This window comes from Pseudophryne corroboree, unplaced genomic scaffold, assembly GCF_028390025.1.
Source record: "Pseudophryne corroboree isolate aPseCor3 unplaced genomic scaffold, aPseCor3.hap2 scaffold_334, whole genome shotgun sequence".
In the NCBI taxonomy this organism is placed as follows: Eukaryota; Metazoa; Chordata; class Amphibia; order Anura; family Myobatrachidae; genus Pseudophryne; species Pseudophryne corroboree.
The window spans coordinates 683,185-699,733 of record NW_026970002.1 but is presented as its reverse complement, the minus strand read 5'-3'; the positions used below and the strand labels follow the sequence as shown (position 1 = coordinate 699,733).

At 48.8% G+C, this 16,549-nt stretch overlaps 23 non-coding genes across 23 annotated transcripts; 5 read left to right on the top strand and 18 right to left on the bottom strand.

Moving 5' to 3' along the window:
* Positions 1-605: 605 nt before the first annotated feature.
* LOC135019366 (U1 spliceosomal RNA) lies at positions 606-768 on the bottom strand. Its single transcript, XR_010216943.1, has one exon. It is a non-coding gene; the product is annotated as a U1 spliceosomal RNA (small nuclear RNA).
* A 152-nt stretch (positions 769-920) lies between these two features.
* Positions 921-1,084, bottom strand: LOC135019189 (U1 spliceosomal RNA). The gene has a single exon (XR_010216782.1). It is a non-coding gene; the product is annotated as a U1 spliceosomal RNA (small nuclear RNA).
* A 659-nt stretch (positions 1,085-1,743) lies between these two features.
* On the bottom strand, positions 1,744-1,906 carry LOC135019314 (U1 spliceosomal RNA). The gene has a single exon (XR_010216902.1). It is a non-coding gene; the product is annotated as a U1 spliceosomal RNA (small nuclear RNA).
* A 152-nt stretch (positions 1,907-2,058) lies between these two features.
* On the bottom strand, positions 2,059-2,222 carry LOC135019178 (U1 spliceosomal RNA). The gene has a single exon (XR_010216771.1). It is a non-coding gene; the product is annotated as a U1 spliceosomal RNA (small nuclear RNA).
* Positions 2,223-2,893: 671 nt separating this feature from the next.
* LOC135019363 (U1 spliceosomal RNA) lies at positions 2,894-3,056 on the bottom strand. Its single transcript, XR_010216940.1, has one exon. It is a non-coding gene; the product is annotated as a U1 spliceosomal RNA (small nuclear RNA).
* A 152-nt stretch (positions 3,057-3,208) lies between these two features.
* LOC135019188 (U1 spliceosomal RNA) lies at positions 3,209-3,372 on the bottom strand. The gene has a single exon (XR_010216781.1). It is a non-coding gene; the product is annotated as a U1 spliceosomal RNA (small nuclear RNA).
* Positions 3,373-4,031: 659 nt separating this feature from the next.
* On the bottom strand, positions 4,032-4,194 carry LOC135019313 (U1 spliceosomal RNA). The gene has a single exon (XR_010216901.1). It is a non-coding gene; the product is annotated as a U1 spliceosomal RNA (small nuclear RNA).
* Positions 4,195-4,346: 152 nt separating this feature from the next.
* Positions 4,347-4,510, bottom strand: LOC135019177 (U1 spliceosomal RNA). The gene has a single exon (XR_010216770.1). It is a non-coding gene; the product is annotated as a U1 spliceosomal RNA (small nuclear RNA).
* A 671-nt stretch (positions 4,511-5,181) lies between these two features.
* Positions 5,182-5,344, bottom strand: LOC135019362 (U1 spliceosomal RNA). The gene has a single exon (XR_010216939.1). It is a non-coding gene; the product is annotated as a U1 spliceosomal RNA (small nuclear RNA).
* A 152-nt stretch (positions 5,345-5,496) lies between these two features.
* On the bottom strand, positions 5,497-5,660 carry LOC135019187 (U1 spliceosomal RNA). Its single transcript, XR_010216780.1, has one exon. It is a non-coding gene; the product is annotated as a U1 spliceosomal RNA (small nuclear RNA).
* A 659-nt stretch (positions 5,661-6,319) lies between these two features.
* On the bottom strand, positions 6,320-6,482 carry LOC135019312 (U1 spliceosomal RNA). The gene has a single exon (XR_010216900.1). It is a non-coding gene; the product is annotated as a U1 spliceosomal RNA (small nuclear RNA).
* Positions 6,483-6,634: 152 nt separating this feature from the next.
* LOC135019176 (U1 spliceosomal RNA) lies at positions 6,635-6,798 on the bottom strand. The gene has a single exon (XR_010216769.1). It is a non-coding gene; the product is annotated as a U1 spliceosomal RNA (small nuclear RNA).
* Positions 6,799-7,469: 671 nt separating this feature from the next.
* LOC135019361 (U1 spliceosomal RNA) lies at positions 7,470-7,632 on the bottom strand. The gene has a single exon (XR_010216938.1). It is a non-coding gene; the product is annotated as a U1 spliceosomal RNA (small nuclear RNA).
* Positions 7,633-7,784: 152 nt separating this feature from the next.
* Positions 7,785-7,948, bottom strand: LOC135019186 (U1 spliceosomal RNA). Its single transcript, XR_010216779.1, has one exon. It is a non-coding gene; the product is annotated as a U1 spliceosomal RNA (small nuclear RNA).
* A 659-nt stretch (positions 7,949-8,607) lies between these two features.
* LOC135019311 (U1 spliceosomal RNA) lies at positions 8,608-8,770 on the bottom strand. The gene has a single exon (XR_010216899.1). It is a non-coding gene; the product is annotated as a U1 spliceosomal RNA (small nuclear RNA).
* A 152-nt stretch (positions 8,771-8,922) lies between these two features.
* LOC135019175 (U1 spliceosomal RNA) lies at positions 8,923-9,086 on the bottom strand. Its single transcript, XR_010216768.1, has one exon. It is a non-coding gene; the product is annotated as a U1 spliceosomal RNA (small nuclear RNA).
* A 671-nt stretch (positions 9,087-9,757) lies between these two features.
* LOC135019426 (U1 spliceosomal RNA) lies at positions 9,758-9,920 on the bottom strand. Its single transcript, XR_010216990.1, has one exon. It is a non-coding gene; the product is annotated as a U1 spliceosomal RNA (small nuclear RNA).
* A 152-nt stretch (positions 9,921-10,072) lies between these two features.
* LOC135019141 (U1 spliceosomal RNA) lies at positions 10,073-10,236 on the bottom strand. Its single transcript, XR_010216736.1, has one exon. It is a non-coding gene; the product is annotated as a U1 spliceosomal RNA (small nuclear RNA).
* Positions 10,237-13,994: 3,758 nt separating this feature from the next.
* On the top strand, positions 13,995-14,158 carry LOC135019156 (U1 spliceosomal RNA). The gene has a single exon (XR_010216751.1). It is a non-coding gene; the product is annotated as a U1 spliceosomal RNA (small nuclear RNA).
* A 152-nt stretch (positions 14,159-14,310) lies between these two features.
* LOC135019310 (U1 spliceosomal RNA) lies at positions 14,311-14,473 on the top strand. Its single transcript, XR_010216898.1, has one exon. It is a non-coding gene; the product is annotated as a U1 spliceosomal RNA (small nuclear RNA).
* Positions 14,474-15,144: 671 nt separating this feature from the next.
* On the top strand, positions 15,145-15,308 carry LOC135019166 (U1 spliceosomal RNA). The gene has a single exon (XR_010216760.1). It is a non-coding gene; the product is annotated as a U1 spliceosomal RNA (small nuclear RNA).
* Positions 15,309-15,460: 152 nt separating this feature from the next.
* On the top strand, positions 15,461-15,623 carry LOC135019287 (U1 spliceosomal RNA). The gene has a single exon (XR_010216876.1). It is a non-coding gene; the product is annotated as a U1 spliceosomal RNA (small nuclear RNA).
* Positions 15,624-16,297: 674 nt separating this feature from the next.
* On the top strand, positions 16,298-16,460 carry LOC135019228 (U1 spliceosomal RNA). The gene has a single exon (XR_010216821.1). It is a non-coding gene; the product is annotated as a U1 spliceosomal RNA (small nuclear RNA).
* Positions 16,461-16,549: the final 89 nt, after the last annotated feature.

Sequence of the window (16,549 nt, the reverse complement as noted above, 5' to 3'; positions counted from 1 at the left end):
GGCAGCACAAGGGAACTCTCATCTGGGGACAACAACTGCAGGGAGAACACATATTTTCAGATGAACATGGGAGGGCAGAAGGCTGCCTAATACTGAAGCACCCCCAAACAACAAACCAAATGCAACAACTAGTGCAAGCATTCCTGGGGGAAGGCCTGCCGCAGATGGATTTGCATATGGTCATGTCATCCAAGCAGTGGGTCAAAGTTGGCTTCAACCCTCGTCTGCATATGAAAAGAGAAAAGGGGCGTGCAGGGCATGGCGGCCTTTTGCGGTGCTTGGATGACACTTAGTTTGCATGAAACACCCCCACCCTCCTTCGGTGTGGGTCTCATGTTGGCCATGCCCCAGCCCCTGAAGCATTCAAGCTGATTTCTTGCAGCAGCTTGGCACTGTAACAGCTCCAGAGCTGCTCTGTAAGGCAAGTAAAAGGGTGTGGGCCCTGCAGCACTACCTGTAGTTTGCATTGTGCATTGGAAGGCACAAAGTAAGCAGACAGGAGGAGAAGTCAGGATAGTGCACAAGGGTATAAAAGGGAGGGGCTCAAGAAAAAAGAAGTGGAAACAGACAGCAAACTAGGCTGTAGAGAGACCTGAGACAAAGAGATCTGAATTATACGAGAGCCGACCAGGGGAAACACAAATTCTGCAGTCAAGTTTCCCACATTTGGGGAAATCGCAGGGGCAGCACACCCAGAGTGCAATGGGTGAGCCTTGCCCTGGGAGAAGCACCTTCATGATCATAGTATCTCACCTGGCAGGTAAGTAGGAGTTGGGCTAGAGCTGGGGAGGGTCGCTGCTCGGGCACCCCCCTGTCAAGTGAAGGAGATCCAACTGAGGCAGCACAAGGGAACTCTCGAAAGAAGAACAAGGCTAGAGGAAGATCTGAGACAAAGAAATCTGACTTTTACCAGAGCTGACCAGAGGAAAACACAAACACAGTCCCCCACTACAACAAATAATGCAGTCGAGTTTCCCACATTTGGGGAAATCACAGGGGTCAGCATACCCAGAATGCAATGAATGAACCTCACCCTGGGAGAACAATCTTCATGACCATGGTATCTCCTATGCAAAATAAGTATGATTTGGGATAGGGCTGGGGAGGGCCGCTGCTCAGGCACATCTCTGTCAAGTAAAGGAGATTCAACTGAGGCAGCACAAGGGAACTCTCATCTGGGGACAACAACTGCAGGGAGAACACATATTTTCAGATGAACATGGGAGGGCAGAAGGCTGCCTAATACTGAAGCACCCCCAAACAACAAACCAAATGCAACAACTAGTGCAAGCATTCCTGGGGGAAGGCCTGCAGCAGATGGATTTGCATATGGTGATGTCATCCAAGCAGTGGGTCAAAGTTGGCTTCAACCCTCGTCTGCATATGAAAAGAGAAAAGGGGCGTGCAGGGCATGGCGGCCTTTTGCGGCGCTTGGATGACCCCTAGTTCGCATTAAACACCTCCACCCTCCTTCGGTGTGGGGCTCATGTTGGCTATGCCACAGCCCCTGAAGCATACAAGCTGATTTCTTGCAGCAGCTGGGCACTGTAACAGCTCCAGAGCTGCTCTGTACGGCAAGTAAAAGGGTGTGGGCCCTGCAGCACTACCTGTAGTTTGGAAGGCACAAAGTAAGCAGACGGGAGAAGTCAGGATAGTGCGCAAGGGCATAGAAGGGAGCAGCTCAAGAAAAGAGAAGTGGAAACAGACAGCAAACTAGGCTGGAGAGAGACCTGAGACAAAGAGATCTGAATTATACGAGAGCCGACCAGGGGAAACACAAATTATGCAGTCAAGTTTCCCACATTTGGGGAAATCGCAGGAGCAGCACACCCAGAGTGCAATGGGTGAGCCTTGCCCTGGGAGAAGCACCTTCATGATCATAGTATCTCACCTGGCAGGTAAGTAGGATTTGGGCTAGAGCTGGGGAGGGTCGCTGCTCGGGTACCCCCCTGTCAAGTGAAGGAGATCCAACTGAGGCAGCACAAGGGAACTCTCGAAAGAAGAACAAGGCTAGAGGAAGATCTGAGACAAAGAAATCTGACTTTTACCAGAGCTGACCAGAGGAAAGCACAAACACAGTCCCCCACTACCACAAATAATGCAGTCGAGTTTCCCACATTTGGGGAAATCACAGGGGTCAGCATACCCAGAATGCAATGAATGAACCTCACCCTGGGAAAACAATCTTCATGACCATGGTATCGCCTATGCAAAATAAGTATGATTTGGGATAGGGCTGGGGAGGGCCGCTGCTCAGGCACATCTCTGTCAAGTAAAGGAGATTCAACTGAGGCAGCACAAGGGAACTCTCATCTGGGGACAACAACTGCAGGGAGAACACATATTTTCAGATGAACATGGGAGGGCAGAAGGCTGCCTAATACTGAAGCACCCCCAAACAACAAACCAAATGCAACAACTAGTGCAAGCATTCCTGGGGGAAGGCCTGCAGCAGATGGATTTGCATATGGTGATGTCATCCAAGCAGTGGGTCAAAGTTGGCTTCAACCCTCGTCTGCATGTGAAAAGAGAAAAGGGGCGTGCAGGGCATGGTGGCCTTTTGCGGCGCTTGGATGACCCCTAGTTCGCATTAAACACCTCCACCCTCCTTCGGTGTGGGGCTCATGTTGGCTATGCCTCAGCCCCTGAAGCATTCAAGCTGATTTCTTGCAGTAGCTGGGCTCTGTAACAGCTCCAGAGCTGCTCTGTACGGCAAGTAAAAGGGTGTGGGCCCTGCAGCACTACCTGTAGTTTGCATTGTGCATTGGAAGGCACAAAGTAAGCAGACGGGAGAAGTAAGGATAGTGCGCAAGGGCATAGAAGGGAGCGGCTCAAGAAAAGAGAAGTGGAAACAGACAGCAAACTAGGCTGGAGAGAGACCTGAGACAAAGAGATCTGAATTACATGAGAGCCGACCAGGGAACACTCAAATTATGCAGTCAAGTTTCCCACATTTGGGGAAATCGCAGGGGCAGCACACCCAGAGTGCAATGGGTGAGCCTTGCCCTGGGAGAAGCACCTTCATGATCATAGTATCTCACCTGGCAGGTAAGTAGGAGTTGGGCTAGAGCTGGGGAGGGTCGCTGCTCGGGCACCCCCCTGTCAAGTGAAGGAGATCCAACTGAGGCAGCACAAGGGAACTCTCAAAAGAAGAACAAGGCTAGAGGAAGATCTGAGACAAAGAAATCTGACTTTTACCAGAGCTGACCAGAGGAAAACACAAACACAGTCCCCCACTACAACAAATAATGCAGTCGAGTTTCCCACATTTGGGGAAATCACAGGGGTCAGCATACCCAGAATGCAATGAATGAACCTCACCCTGGGAGAACAATCTTCATGACCATGGTATCTCCTATGCAAAATAAGTATGATTTGGGATAGGGCTGGGGAGGGCCGCTGCTCAGGCACATCTCTGTCAAGTAAAGGAGATTCAACTGAGGCAGCACAAGGGAACTCTCATCTGGGGACAACAACTGCAGGGAGAACACATATTTTCAGATGAACATGGGAGGGCAGAAGGCTGCCTAATACTGAAGCACCCCCAAACAACAAACCAAATGCAACAACTAGTGCAAGCATTCCTGGGGGAAGGCCTGCAGCAGATGGATTTGCATATGGTGATGTCATCCAAGCAGTGGGTCAAAGTTGGCTTCAACCCTCGTCTGCATATGAAAAGAGAAAAGGGGCGTGCAGGGCATGGCGGCCTTTTGCGGCGCTTGGATGACCCCTAGTTCGCATTAAACACCTCCACCCTCCTTCGGTGTGGGGCTCATGTTGGCTATGCCACAGCCCCTGAAGCATACAAGCTGATTTCTTGCAGCAGCTGGGCACTGTAACAGCTCCAGAGCTGCTCTGTACGGCAAGTAAAAGGGTGTGGGCCCTGCAGCACTACCTGTAGTTTGGAAGGCACAAAGTAAGCAGACGGGAGAAGTCAGGATAGTGCGCAAGGGCATAGAAGGGAGCAGCTCAAGAAAAGAGAAGTGGAAACAGACAGCAAACTAGGCTGGAGAGAGACCTGAGACAAAGAGATCTGAATTATACGAGAGCCGACCAGGGGAAACACAAATTATGCAGTCAAGTTTCCCACATTTGGGGAAATCGCAGGAGCAGCACACCCAGAGTGCAATGGGTGAGCCTTGCCCTGGGAGAAGCACCTTCATGATCATAGTATCTCACCTGGCAGGTAAGTAGGATTTGGGCTAGAGCTGGGGAGGGTCGCTGCTCGGGTACCCCCCTGTCAAGTGAAGGAGATCCAACTGAGGCAGCACAAGGGAACTCTCGAAAGAAGAACAAGGCTAGAGGAAGATCTGAGACAAAGAAATCTGACTTTTACCAGAGCTGACCAGAGGAAAGCACAAACACAGTCCCCCACTACCACAAATAATGCAGTCGAGTTTCCCACATTTGGGGAAATCACAGGGGTCAGCATACCCAGAATGCAATGAATGAACCTCACCCTGGGAAAACAATCTTCATGACCATGGTATCGCCTATGCAAAATAAGTATGATTTGGGATAGGGCTGGGGAGGGCCGCTGCTCAGGCACATCTCTGTCAAGTAAAGGAGATTCAACTGAGGCAGCACAAGGGAACTCTCATCTGGGGACAACAACTGCAGGGAGAACACATATTTTCAGATGAACATGGGAGGGCAGAAGGCTGCCTAATACTGAAGCACCCCCAAACAACAAACCAAATGCAACAACTAGTGCAAGCATTCCTGGGGGAAGGCCTGCAGCAGATGGATTTGCATATGGTGATGTCATCCAAGCAGTGGGTCAAAGTTGGCTTCAACCCTCGTCTGCATGTGAAAAGAGAAAAGGGGCGTGCAGGGCATGGCGGCCTTTTGCGGCGCTTGGATGACCCCTAGTTCGCATTAAACACCTCCACCCTCCTTCGGTGTGGGGCTCATGTTGGCTATGCCTCAGCCCCTGAAGCATTCAAGCTGATTTCTTGCAGTAGCTGGGCTCTGTAACAGCTCCAGAGCTGCTCTGTACGGCAAGTAAAAGGGTGTGGGCCCTGCAGCACTACCTGTAGTTTGCATTGTGCATTGGAAGGCACAAAGTAAGCAGACGGGAGAAGTAAGGATAGTGCGCAAGGGCATAGAAGGGAGTGGCTCAAGAAAAGAGAAGTGGAAACAGACAGCAAACTAGGCTGGAGAGAGACCTGAGACAAAGAGATCTGAATTACATGAGAGCCGACCAGGGAACACTCAAATTATGCAGTCAAGTTTCCCACATTTGGGGAAATCGCAGGGGCAGCACACCCAGAGTGCAATGGGTGAGCCTTGCCCTGGGAGAAGCACCTTCATGATCATAGTATCTCACCTGGCAGGTAAGTAGGAGTTGGGCTAGAGCTGGGGAGGGTCGCTGCTCGGGCACCCCCCTGTCAAGTGAAGGAGATCCAACTGAGGCAGCACAAGGGAACTCTCGAAAGAAGAACAAGGCTAGAGGAAGATCTGAGACAAAGAAATCTGACTTTTACCAGAGCTGACCAGAGGAAAACACAAACACAGTCCCCCACTACAACAAATAATGCAGTCGAGTTTCCCACATTTGGGGAAATCACAGGGGTCAGCATACCCAGAATGCAATGAATGAACCTCACCCTGGGAGAACAATCTTCATGACCATGGTATCTCCTATGCAAAATAAGTATGATTTGGGATAGGGCTGGGGAGGGCCGCTGCTCAGGCACATCTCTGTCAAGTAAAGGAGATTCAACTGAGGCAGCACAAGGGAACTCTCATCTGGGGACAACAACTGCAGGGAGAACACATATTTTCAGATGAACATGGGAGGGCAGAAGGCTGCCTAATACTGAAGCACCCCCAAACAACAAACCAAATGCAACAACTAGTGCAAGCATTCCTGGGGGAAGGCCTGCAGCAGATGGATTTGCATATGGTGATGTCATCCAAGCAGTGGGTCAAAGTTGGCTTCAACCCTCGTCTGCATATGAAAAGAGAAAAGGGGCGTGCAGGGCATGGCGGCCTTTTGCGGCGCTTGGATGACCCCTAGTTCGCATTAAACACCTCCACCCTCCTTCGGTGTGGGGCTCATGTTGGCTATGCCACAGCCCCTGAAGCATACAAGCTGATTTCTTGCAGCAGCTGGGCACTGTAACAGCTCCAGAGCTGCTCTGTACGGCAAGTAAAAGGGTGTGGGCCCTGCAGCACTACCTGTAGTTTGGAAGGCACAAAGTAAGCAGACGGGAGAAGTCAGGATAGTGCGCAAGGGCATAGAAGGGAGCAGCTCAAGAAAAGAGAAGTGGAAACAGACAGCAAACTAGGCTGGAGAGAGACCTGAGACAAAGAGATCTGAATTATACGAGAGCCGACCAGGGGAAACACAAATTATGCAGTCAAGTTTCCCACATTTGGGGAAATCGCAGGAGCAGCACACCCAGAGTGCAATGGGTGAGCCTTGCCCTGGGAGAAGCACCTTCATGATCATAGTATCTCACCTGGCAGGTAAGTAGGATTTGGGCTAGAGCTGGGGAGGGTCGCTGCTCGGGTACCCCCCTGTCAAGTGAAGGAGATCCAACTGAGGCAGCACAAGGGAACTCTCGAAAGAAGAACAAGGCTAGAGGAAGATCTGAGACAAAGAAATCTGACTTTTACCAGAGCTGACCAGAGGAAAGCACAAACACAGTCCCCCACTACCACAAATAATGCAGTCGAGTTTCCCACATTTGGGGAAATCACAGGGGTCAGCATACCCAGAATGCAATGAATGAACCTCACCCTGGGAAAACAATCTTCATGACCATGGTATCGCCTATGCAAAATAAGTATGATTTGGGATAGGGCTGGGGAGGGCCGCTGCTCAGGCACATCTCTGTCAAGTAAAGGAGATTCAACTGAGGCAGCACAAGGGAACTCTCATCTGGGGACAACAACTGCAGGGAGAACACATATTTTCAGATGAACATGGGAGGGCAGAAGGCTGCCTAATACTGAAGCACCCCCAAACAACAAACCAAATGCAACAACTAGTGCAAGCATTCCTGGGGGAAGGCCTGCAGCAGATGGATTTGCATATGGTGATGTCATCCAAGCAGTGGGTCAAAGTTGGCTTCAACCCTCGTCTGCATGTGAAAAGAGAAAAGGGGCGTGCAGGGCATGGCGGCCTTTTGCGGCGCTTGGATGACCCCTAGTTCGCATTAAACACCTCCACCCTCCTTCGGTGTGGGGCTCATGTTGGCTATGCCTCAGCCCCTGAAGCATTCAAGCTGATTTCTTGCAGTAGCTGGGCTCTGTAACAGCTCCAGAGCTGCTCTGTACGGCAAGTAAAAGGGTGTGGGCCCTGCAGCACTACCTGTAGTTTGCATTGTGCATTGGAAGGCACAAAGTAAGCAGACGGGAGAAGTAAGGATAGTGCGCAAGGGCATAGAAGGGAGTGGCTCAAGAAAAGAGAAGTGGAAACAGACAGCAAACTAGGCTGGAGAGAGACCTGAGACAAAGAGATCTGAATTACATGAGAGCCGACCAGGGAACACTCAAATTATGCAGTCAAGTTTCCCACATTTGGGGAAATCGCAGGGGCAGCACACCCAGAGTGCAATGGGTGAGCCTTGCCCTGGGAGAAGCACCTTCATGATCATAGTATCTCACCTGGCAGGTAAGTAGGAGTTGGGCTAGAGCTGGGGAGGGTCGCTGCTCGGGCACCCCCCTGTCAAGTGAAGGAGATCCAACTGAGGCAGCACAAGGGAACTCTCGAAAGAAGAACAAGGCTAGAGGAAGATCTGAGACAAAGAAATCTGACTTTTACCAGAGCTGACCAGAGGAAAACACAAACACAGTCCCCCACTACAACAAATAATGCAGTCGAGTTTCCCACATTTGGGGAAATCACAGGGGTCAGCATACCCAGAATGCAATGAATGAACCTCACCCTGGGAGAACAATCTTCATGACCATGGTATCTCCTATGCAAAATAAGTATGATTTGGGATAGGGCTGGGGAGGGCCGCTGCTCAGGCACATCTCTGTCAAGTAAAGGAGATTCAACTGAGGCAGCACAAGGGAACTCTCATCTGGGGACAACAACTGCAGGGAGAACACATATTTTCAGATGAACATGGGAGGGCAGAAGGCTGCCTAATACTGAAGCACCCCCAAACAACAAACCAAATGCAACAACTAGTGCAAGCATTCCTGGGGGAAGGCCTGCAGCAGATGGATTTGCATATGGTGATGTCATCCAAGCAGTGGGTCAAAGTTGGCTTCAACCCTCGTCTGCATATGAAAAGAGAAAAGGGGCGTGCAGGGCATGGCGGCCTTTTGCGGCGCTTGGATGACCCCTAGTTCGCATTAAACACCTCCACCCTCCTTCGGTGTGGGGCTCATGTTGGCTATGCCACAGCCCCTGAAGCATACAAGCTGATTTCTTGCAGCAGCTGGGCACTGTAACAGCTCCAGAGCTGCTCTGTACGGCAAGTAAAAGGGTGTGGGCCCTGCAGCACTACCTGTAGTTTGGAAGGCACAAAGTAAGCAGACGGGAGAAGTCAGGATAGTGCGCAAGGGCATAGAAGGGAGCAGCTCAAGAAAAGAGAAGTGGAAACAGACAGCAAACTAGGCTGGAGAGAGACCTGAGACAAAGAGATCTGAATTATACGAGAGCCGACCAGGGGAAACACAAATTATGCAGTCAAGTTTCCCACATTTGGGGAAATCGCAGGAGCAGCACACCCAGAGTGCAATGGGTGAGCCTTGCCCTGGGAGAAGCACCTTCATGATCATAGTATCTCACCTGGCAGGTAAGTAGGATTTGGGCTAGAGCTGGGGAGGGTCGCTGCTCGGGTACCCCCCTGTCAAGTGAAGGAGATCCAACTGAGGCAGCACAAGGGAACTCTCGAAAGAAGAACAAGGCTAGAGGAAGATCTGAGACAAAGAAATCTGACTTTTACCAGAGCTGACCAGAGGAAAGCACAAACACAGTCCCCCACTACCACAAATAATGCAGTCGAGTTTCCCACATTTGGGGAAATCACAGGGGTCAGCATACCCAGAATGCAATGAATGAACCTCACCCTGGGAAAACAATCTTCATGACCATGGTATCGCCTATGCAAAATAAGTATGATTTGGGATAGGGCTGGGGAGGGCCGCTGCTCAGGCACATCTCTGTCAAGTAAAGGAGATTCAACTGAGGCAGCACAAGGGAACTCTCATCTGGGGACAACAACTGCAGGGAGAACACATATTTTCAGATGAACATGGGAGGGCAGAAGGCTGCCTAAAACTGAAGCACCCCCAAACAACAAACCAAATGCAACAACTAGTGCAAGCATTCCTGGGGGAAGGCCTGCAGCAGATGGATTTGCATATGGTGATGTCATCCAAGCAGTGGGTCAAAGTTGGCTTCAACCCTCGTCTGCATGTGAAAAGAGAAAAGGGGCGTGCAGGGCATGGCGGCCTTTTGCGGCGCTTGGATGACCCCTAGTTCGCATTAAACACCTCCACCCTCCTTCGGTGTGGGGCTCATGTTGGCTATGCCTCAGCCCCTGAAGCATTCAAGCTGATTTCTTGCAGTAGCTGGGCTCTGTAACAGCTCCAGAGCTGCTCTGTACGGCAAGTAAAAGGGTGTGGGCCCTGCAGCACTACCTGTAGTTTGCATTGTGCATTGGAAGGCACAAAGTAAGCAGACGGGAGAAGTAAGGATAGTGCGCAAGGGCATAGAAGGGAGCGGCTCAAGAAAAGAGAAGTGGAAACAGACAGCAAACTAGGCTGGAGAGAGACCTGAGACAAAGAGATCTGAATTACATGAGAGCCGACCAGGGAACACTCAAATTATGCAGTCAAGTTTCCCACATTTGGGGAAATCGCAGGGGCAGCACACCCAGAGTGCAATGGGTGAGCCTTGCCCTGGGAGAAGCAACTTCATGATCATAGTATCTCACCTGGCTGGTAAGTAGGAGTTGGGCTAGAGCTTGGGAGGGTCGCTGCTCGGGCACCCCCCTGTCAAGTGAAGGAGATCCAACTGAGGCAGCACAAGGGAACTCTCGAAAGAAGAACAAGGCTAGAGGAAGATCTGAGACAAAGAAATATGACTTTTACCAGAGCTGACCAGAGGAAAGCACAAACACAGTCCCCCACTACCACAAATAATGCAGTCGAGTTTCCCACATTTGGGGAAATCACAGGGGTCAGCATACCCAGAATGCAATGAATGAACCTAACCCTGGGAGAACAATCTTCATGACCATGGTATCTCCTATGCAAAATAAGTATGATTTGGGATAGGGCTGGGGAGGGCCGTTGCTCAGGCACATCTCTGTCAAGTAAGTTGCATTTGATTTGTTGTTTGGGGGTGCTTCAGTATTAGGCAGCCTTCTGCCCTACCATGTTCATCTGAAAATATGTGTTCTCCCTGCAGTTGTTGTCCCCAGATGAGAGTTCCCTTGTGCTGCCTCAGTTGAATCTCCTTTTGGAGAAGACCTCAATAAGATTGTAGCTGATCTGGCTACTGCTAAAACAGCTTGCCTACCTAGTATGACTCCTACCACGCAGAAGGCTAAAAGTACTTTTCTTGGCCCTTTCATCTTCCAGGTAAAGCGTACCCAAGGTCAGGCATACCCAAAGCAAGCTCATGTTTCCAGACCTGCCAAGCCCAGACTGAAGCAATCCTGGGCTGCCCATCAGCCTGCTTCCAAAACGGACAAGCCTGCCGCATGACGGTGCAGGCCTCCCTCTGGGGGATCCCAGGGTGGGGGGCCCGACTTCTAGGTTTGGCAAAGAAAGGTATAATTCTAAGCTAGAGAATTCTGTTTGGAGCTCACCTTGCACTTTGTGAAGAAATAATCAGCATTGTGGCTGAGCAGATACATGTAGTGTGTGGCTGCAAACTGCATGGATCTGCTGCGTTGTAATGCTGATTCTTTTTTTTTTGCAAAGTACCAATAGCTTCATATAATGTTCACAATTTTTATGCAGGATCAAATAGCTCAATAGGTAGGGTGTTTGATTAGAATTCAACTGGTTATAGGTTTGAATCCTGGGTATGGTAGTTTGAGATGTGTTATTTAATAAAGTATGTTGTTCTGACTGCTGGCATCCTATCACCTGGGATATCATACTAAATAAATGGAGGTGATCAAATTTTTTTTTTTAACTAGGGACAATTTCCAGATACTTCTCTTTATAACTGAGATTGCCCCCTGGAACTTCACATCAGTTGACAACTATGCATGAGTGGGCAGTGCTTGCCCTGGATCTGCCCACCCATTTATGTGCCGTCATAAAATAAAGCATGACTGACAGTTATCCTGGGCGTACTCTACACAATTATCTGTCAGGCTATCTATCCAGTCTGGATGGATGGAATGAAAATCTGGTAATGTATTGGAGCAAATGTCAATTAGCCATTTGCTCCCAAACACTAGAAAAGTGGTCAAAAATGGTCATTACACAAATTGGTTAAACCCAAAATTTAACCAATTTGTTTAGGGGACCATTTTTGTCCATTTTTTAGTGTTTGAGAGTAAATCGTTGATGGTCATTTGCTCACATAGATAACCGGATTTCTATTCCAACCAGCCAGTGTTGGAGAGATGGTCTGCCAGATTACATAATGCAGAGCCATAACTAGACTTTTTGGGTCCCTGTGACAGAGAATTATATGCCCCCCCCCCCTCCCTCCCTCCCTCCCCATTTTTTCAATATGGACAAAAGGTGCATGCCTTGTGGGGAAGGGGCATAACAAGATTGGTCTCAGAGAAAGCACATGAGATATGAAGATATATCTAGTATACTTGACACTCAATGGTTTGTGGTATTGCCGGGGTGCCCTCCTTAAATGCATATACAGTCACACATGGCATGTTTGTGTAAATGGCATATCAGCAGTCAGCACTAACTGGTGACATGCCATTTGTACAAGTAAGCCATGTGTGACTAATATATACAAACATACACCTCAAACTATCATACCCAGGATTCAAACCTATAACCTGTTGAATTCTAATCAAACACCCTGCCCATTGAGCTACTTGATCCTGCATTTATTCTAACCTCCAAAAACAGATTCAGTTGCATTTTCCAGCGTGTATTGTTTGCGCCTTTGCAAATGTCTTACATCGACAAACTTATTTAGTACTAAATACACAATACAAATGCTGACGGTATAGTACAGTTCAAGAACTACAGCACAGGCCAGCCTACACTATAAATCATGAACTGCACTATACATTTAAACTATACAATAATACAACAGTTAATAAGGCTATGGGTGTGGAGTGTAAGAGGGTGAGGGATTCACAAAACCGAAGCTTTATTGTAACACAGACACATATAAGGGGAGGGTCAATAAATAGAAAGATATCCTTTACTATAGAATGTAGTCCAATCCGACCTCTGTGCTCTTCCACAACTGAAAAACAGATAGTGTTCCCAAGCCTTCCATCCTGGAATATCTTTGGTCTTTCGCCAATGAAGAAAACAATCCCTCCCTCCAGCAGACCCTTCAACCACGATACAAGATCACAGCCATAAGGCCGAGAAGCAACTACACTTGAGCTTAACAAAAATGGCTAAAACTTAGTGGAGGAAAGTGCAGTGCACCAAAACATAAGCTGACACAATCATGGAGAATGCGCCAGCATATATGCTCTTCTATCTATATTTTGCAAACCTGCTCTTGTCCCCTCCAGCTGCTCTATGTAGATTTAACGTCTGGCAAGGTGCATAACCCACTGACAAGCAGGCACACTCCTGCATGAGTTTTCTCTCTCACTAGCTGGATGATACACAATCATTTGCATGTGCTCCACATCCGACACACCACCCACCCAACCACCCAGCTCTAGCTGGCTTGGCTCTAGCACATGGGTCTTCATCCTGTGGCCCTCCAGCTGCTGTGAAACTACACATCCCAGCATGCCCTGCCACAGTTTTGCTATTAAGGTATGCTAAAACTGAGGCAGGGCATGCTGGGATGTGTAGTTCCACAGCAGCTGGAGGGTCGCAGGTTGAAGACCCATGTTTTAGCATGCCTGTTCTATGATGCATGTCTAGCAGGCATTTGCTGACAGCCACTTGAGGGAGACACACATCAGGAGATGCAGCATATCGGAGGTCTTCGATGCCTTTCCAGCAAATGCACACCACCTGCTGCTGGTCTGGACACAAAACAATGCCCACAATCGAAGTCCCAAAATGCCCAACTACAGGATTCATGTAAGTAGTGAATTTAGGAATGAATTTAGAAGTAGGAAATTAAGTTAGTTCACAAGTACATTCAAATTCAGATCTAAAGACTAAACACAAAACACAAAATAAGACTCCACAGAGCAATTATCAGGTGTCTTTATCAATTGTTGCATTTAAAAAATCAAGCAATTAGGGAACACAATGTTGCGACAATCTAACCCTATTTGCAAAATAGTACTAAATAAGTTTGTCGATGTAAGACATTTGCAAAGGCGCAAACAAAACACGCTGGAAGATGCAACTGAATCTGTTTTTGGAGGTTAGAATAGATGCAGGATCAAGTAGCTCAATGGGTAGGGTGTTTGATTAGAATTCAACAGGTTATAGGTTTGAATCCTGGGTATGATAGTTTGAGGTGTTATTTAATAAAGCATGTTTATATATTAGTCACACATGGCTTACTTGTACAAATGGCATGTCACCAGTTAGTGCTGACTGCTGATATGCCATTTGCACAAACATGCCATGTGTGACTGTATATGCATTTAAGGAGTGCACCCCGGCAATACCACAAACCATTGAGTGCCAAGTATACTAGATATATCTTCATATCTCATGTGCTTTCTCTGAGACCAATCTTGTTATGCCCCTTCCCCAGAAGGCATGCACCTTTTGTCCATATTGCAAAAATGGGGAGGGGGGGGGCATATAATTATCTGTCACAGAGCACCAAAAAGTCTAGTTATGGCTCTGGTATGCATTATGTAATCTGGCAGACCATCTCTCCTTTACTTGACAGAGATGTGCCTGAGCAGCGGCCCTCCCCAGCCCTATCCCAAATCATACTTATTTTGCATAGGAGATACCATGGTCATGAAGATTGTTCTCCCAGGGTGAGGTTCATTCATTGCATTCTGGGTATGCTGACCCCTGTGATTTCCCCAAATGTGGGAAACTCGACTGCATTATTTGTGGTAGTGGAGGACTGTGTTTGTGCTTTCCTCTGGTCAGCTCTGGTAAAAGTCAGATTTCTTTGTCTCAGATCTTCCTCTAGCCTTGTTCTTCTTTCGAGAATTCCCTTGTGCTGCCTCAGTTGGATCTCCTTCACTTGACAGGGGGGTACCCGAGCAGCGACCCTCCCCAGCTCTAGCCCAACTCCTACTTACCTGCCAGGTGAGATACTATGATCATGAAGGTGCTTCTCCCAGGGCAAGGCTCACCCATTGCACTCTGGGTGTGCTGCTCCTGCGATTTCCCCAAATGTGGGAAACTTGACTGCATAATTTGTGTTTCCCCTGGTCGGCTCTCGTATAATTCAGATCTCTTTGTCTCAGGTCTCTCTCCAGCCTAGTTTGCTGTCTGTTTCCACTTCTCTTTTCTTGAGCCGCTCCCTTCTATGCCCTTGCGCACTATCCTTACTTCTCCCGTCTGCTTACTTTGTGCCTTCCAAAGCACAATGCAAACTACAGGTAGTGCTGCAGGGCCCACACCCTTTTACTTGCCGTACAGAGCAGCTCTAGAGCTGTTACAGTGCCCAGCTGCTGCAAGAAATCAGCTTGTATGCTTCAGGGGCTGGGGCATAGCCAACATGAGCCCCACACCGAAGGAGGGTGGAGGTGTTTAATGCGAACTAGGGGTCATCCAAGCGCCGCAAAAGGCCGCCATGCCCTGCACGCCCCTTTTCTCTTTTCATATGCAGACGAGGGTTGAAGCCAACTTTGACCCACTGCTTGGATGACATCACCATATGCAAATCCATCTGCTGCAGGCCTTCCCCCAGGAATGCTTGCACTAGTTGTTGCATTTGGTTTGTTGTTTGGGGGTGCTTCAGTATTAGGCAGCCTTCTGCCCTCCCATGTTCATCTGAAAATATGTGTTCTCCCTGCAGTTGTTGTCCCCAGATGAGAGTTCCCTTGTGCTGCCTCAGTTGAATCTCCTTTACTTGACAGAGATGTGCCTGAGCAGCGGCCCTCCCCAGCCCTATCCCAAATCATACTTATTTTGCATAGGAGATACCATGGTCATGAAGATTGTTCTCCAAGGGTGAGGTTCATTCATTGCATTCTGGGTATGCTGACCCCTGTGATTTCCCCAAATGTGGGAAACTTGACTGCATTATTTGTGGTAGTGGGGGACTGTGTTTGTGCTTTCCTCTGGTCAGCTCTGGTAAAAGTCAGATTTCTTTGTCTCAGATTTTCCTCTAGCCTTGTTCTTCTTTCGAGAGTTCCCTTGTGCTGCCTCAGTTGGATCTCCTTCACTTGACAGGGGGGTGCCTGAGCAGCGACCCTCCCCAGCTCAAGCCCAACTCCTACTTACCTGCCAGGTGAGATACTATGATCATGAAGGTGCTTCTCCCAGGGCAAGGCTCACCCATTGCACTCTGGGTGTGCTGCCCCTGCGATTTCCCCAAATGTGGGAAACTTGACTGCATAATTTGTGTTTCCCCTGGTCGGCTCTCGTATAATTCAGATCTCTTTGTCTCAGGTCTCTCTCCAGCCTAGTTTGCTGTCTGTTTCCACTTCTTTTTTCTTGAGCCCCTCCCTTTTATACCCTTGTGCACTATCCTGACTTCTCCTCCTGTCTGCTTACTTTGTGCCTTCCAATGCACAATGCAAACTACAGGTAGTGCTGCAGGGCCCACACCCTTTTACTTGCCTTACAGAGCAGCTCTGGAGCTGTTACAGTGCCAAGCTGCTGTAAGAAATAAGCTTGAATGCTTCAGAGGCTGGGGCATTGTCAACATGAGCCCCACACCAAAGGAGGGTGGAGGTGTTTAATGCGAACTAGGGGTCATCCAAGCGCCGCAAAAGGCCGCCATGCCCTGCACGCCCCTTTTCTCTTTTCATATGCAGATGAGGGTTCCAGCCAACTTTGGCCCACTGCTTGGATGACATCACCATATGCAAATCCGTCTTCTGCAGAACTTCCCCCAGGAATGCTTGTACTAGTTGTTGCATTTGGTTTGTTGTTTGGGGGTGCTTCAGTATTAGGCAGCCTTCTGCCCTCCCATGTTCATCTGAAAATATGTGTTCTCCCTGCAGTTGTTGTCCCCAGATGAGAGTTCCCTTGTGCTGCCTCAGTTGAATCTCCTATACTTGACAGAGATGTGCCTGAGCAGCGGCCCTCCCCAGCCCTATCCCAAATCATACTTATTTTGCATAGGCGATACCATGGTCATGAAGATTGTTCTCCCAGGGTGAGGTTCATTCATTGCATTCTGGGTATGCTGACCCCTGTGATTTCCAAAATGTGGGAAACTCGACTGCATTATTTGTGGTAGTGGGGGACTGTGTTTGTGCTTTCCTCTGGTCAGCTCTGGTAAAAGTCAGATTTCTTTGTCTCAGATCTTCCTCTAGCCTTGTTCTTCTTTTGAGAGTTCCCTTGTGCTGCCTCAGTT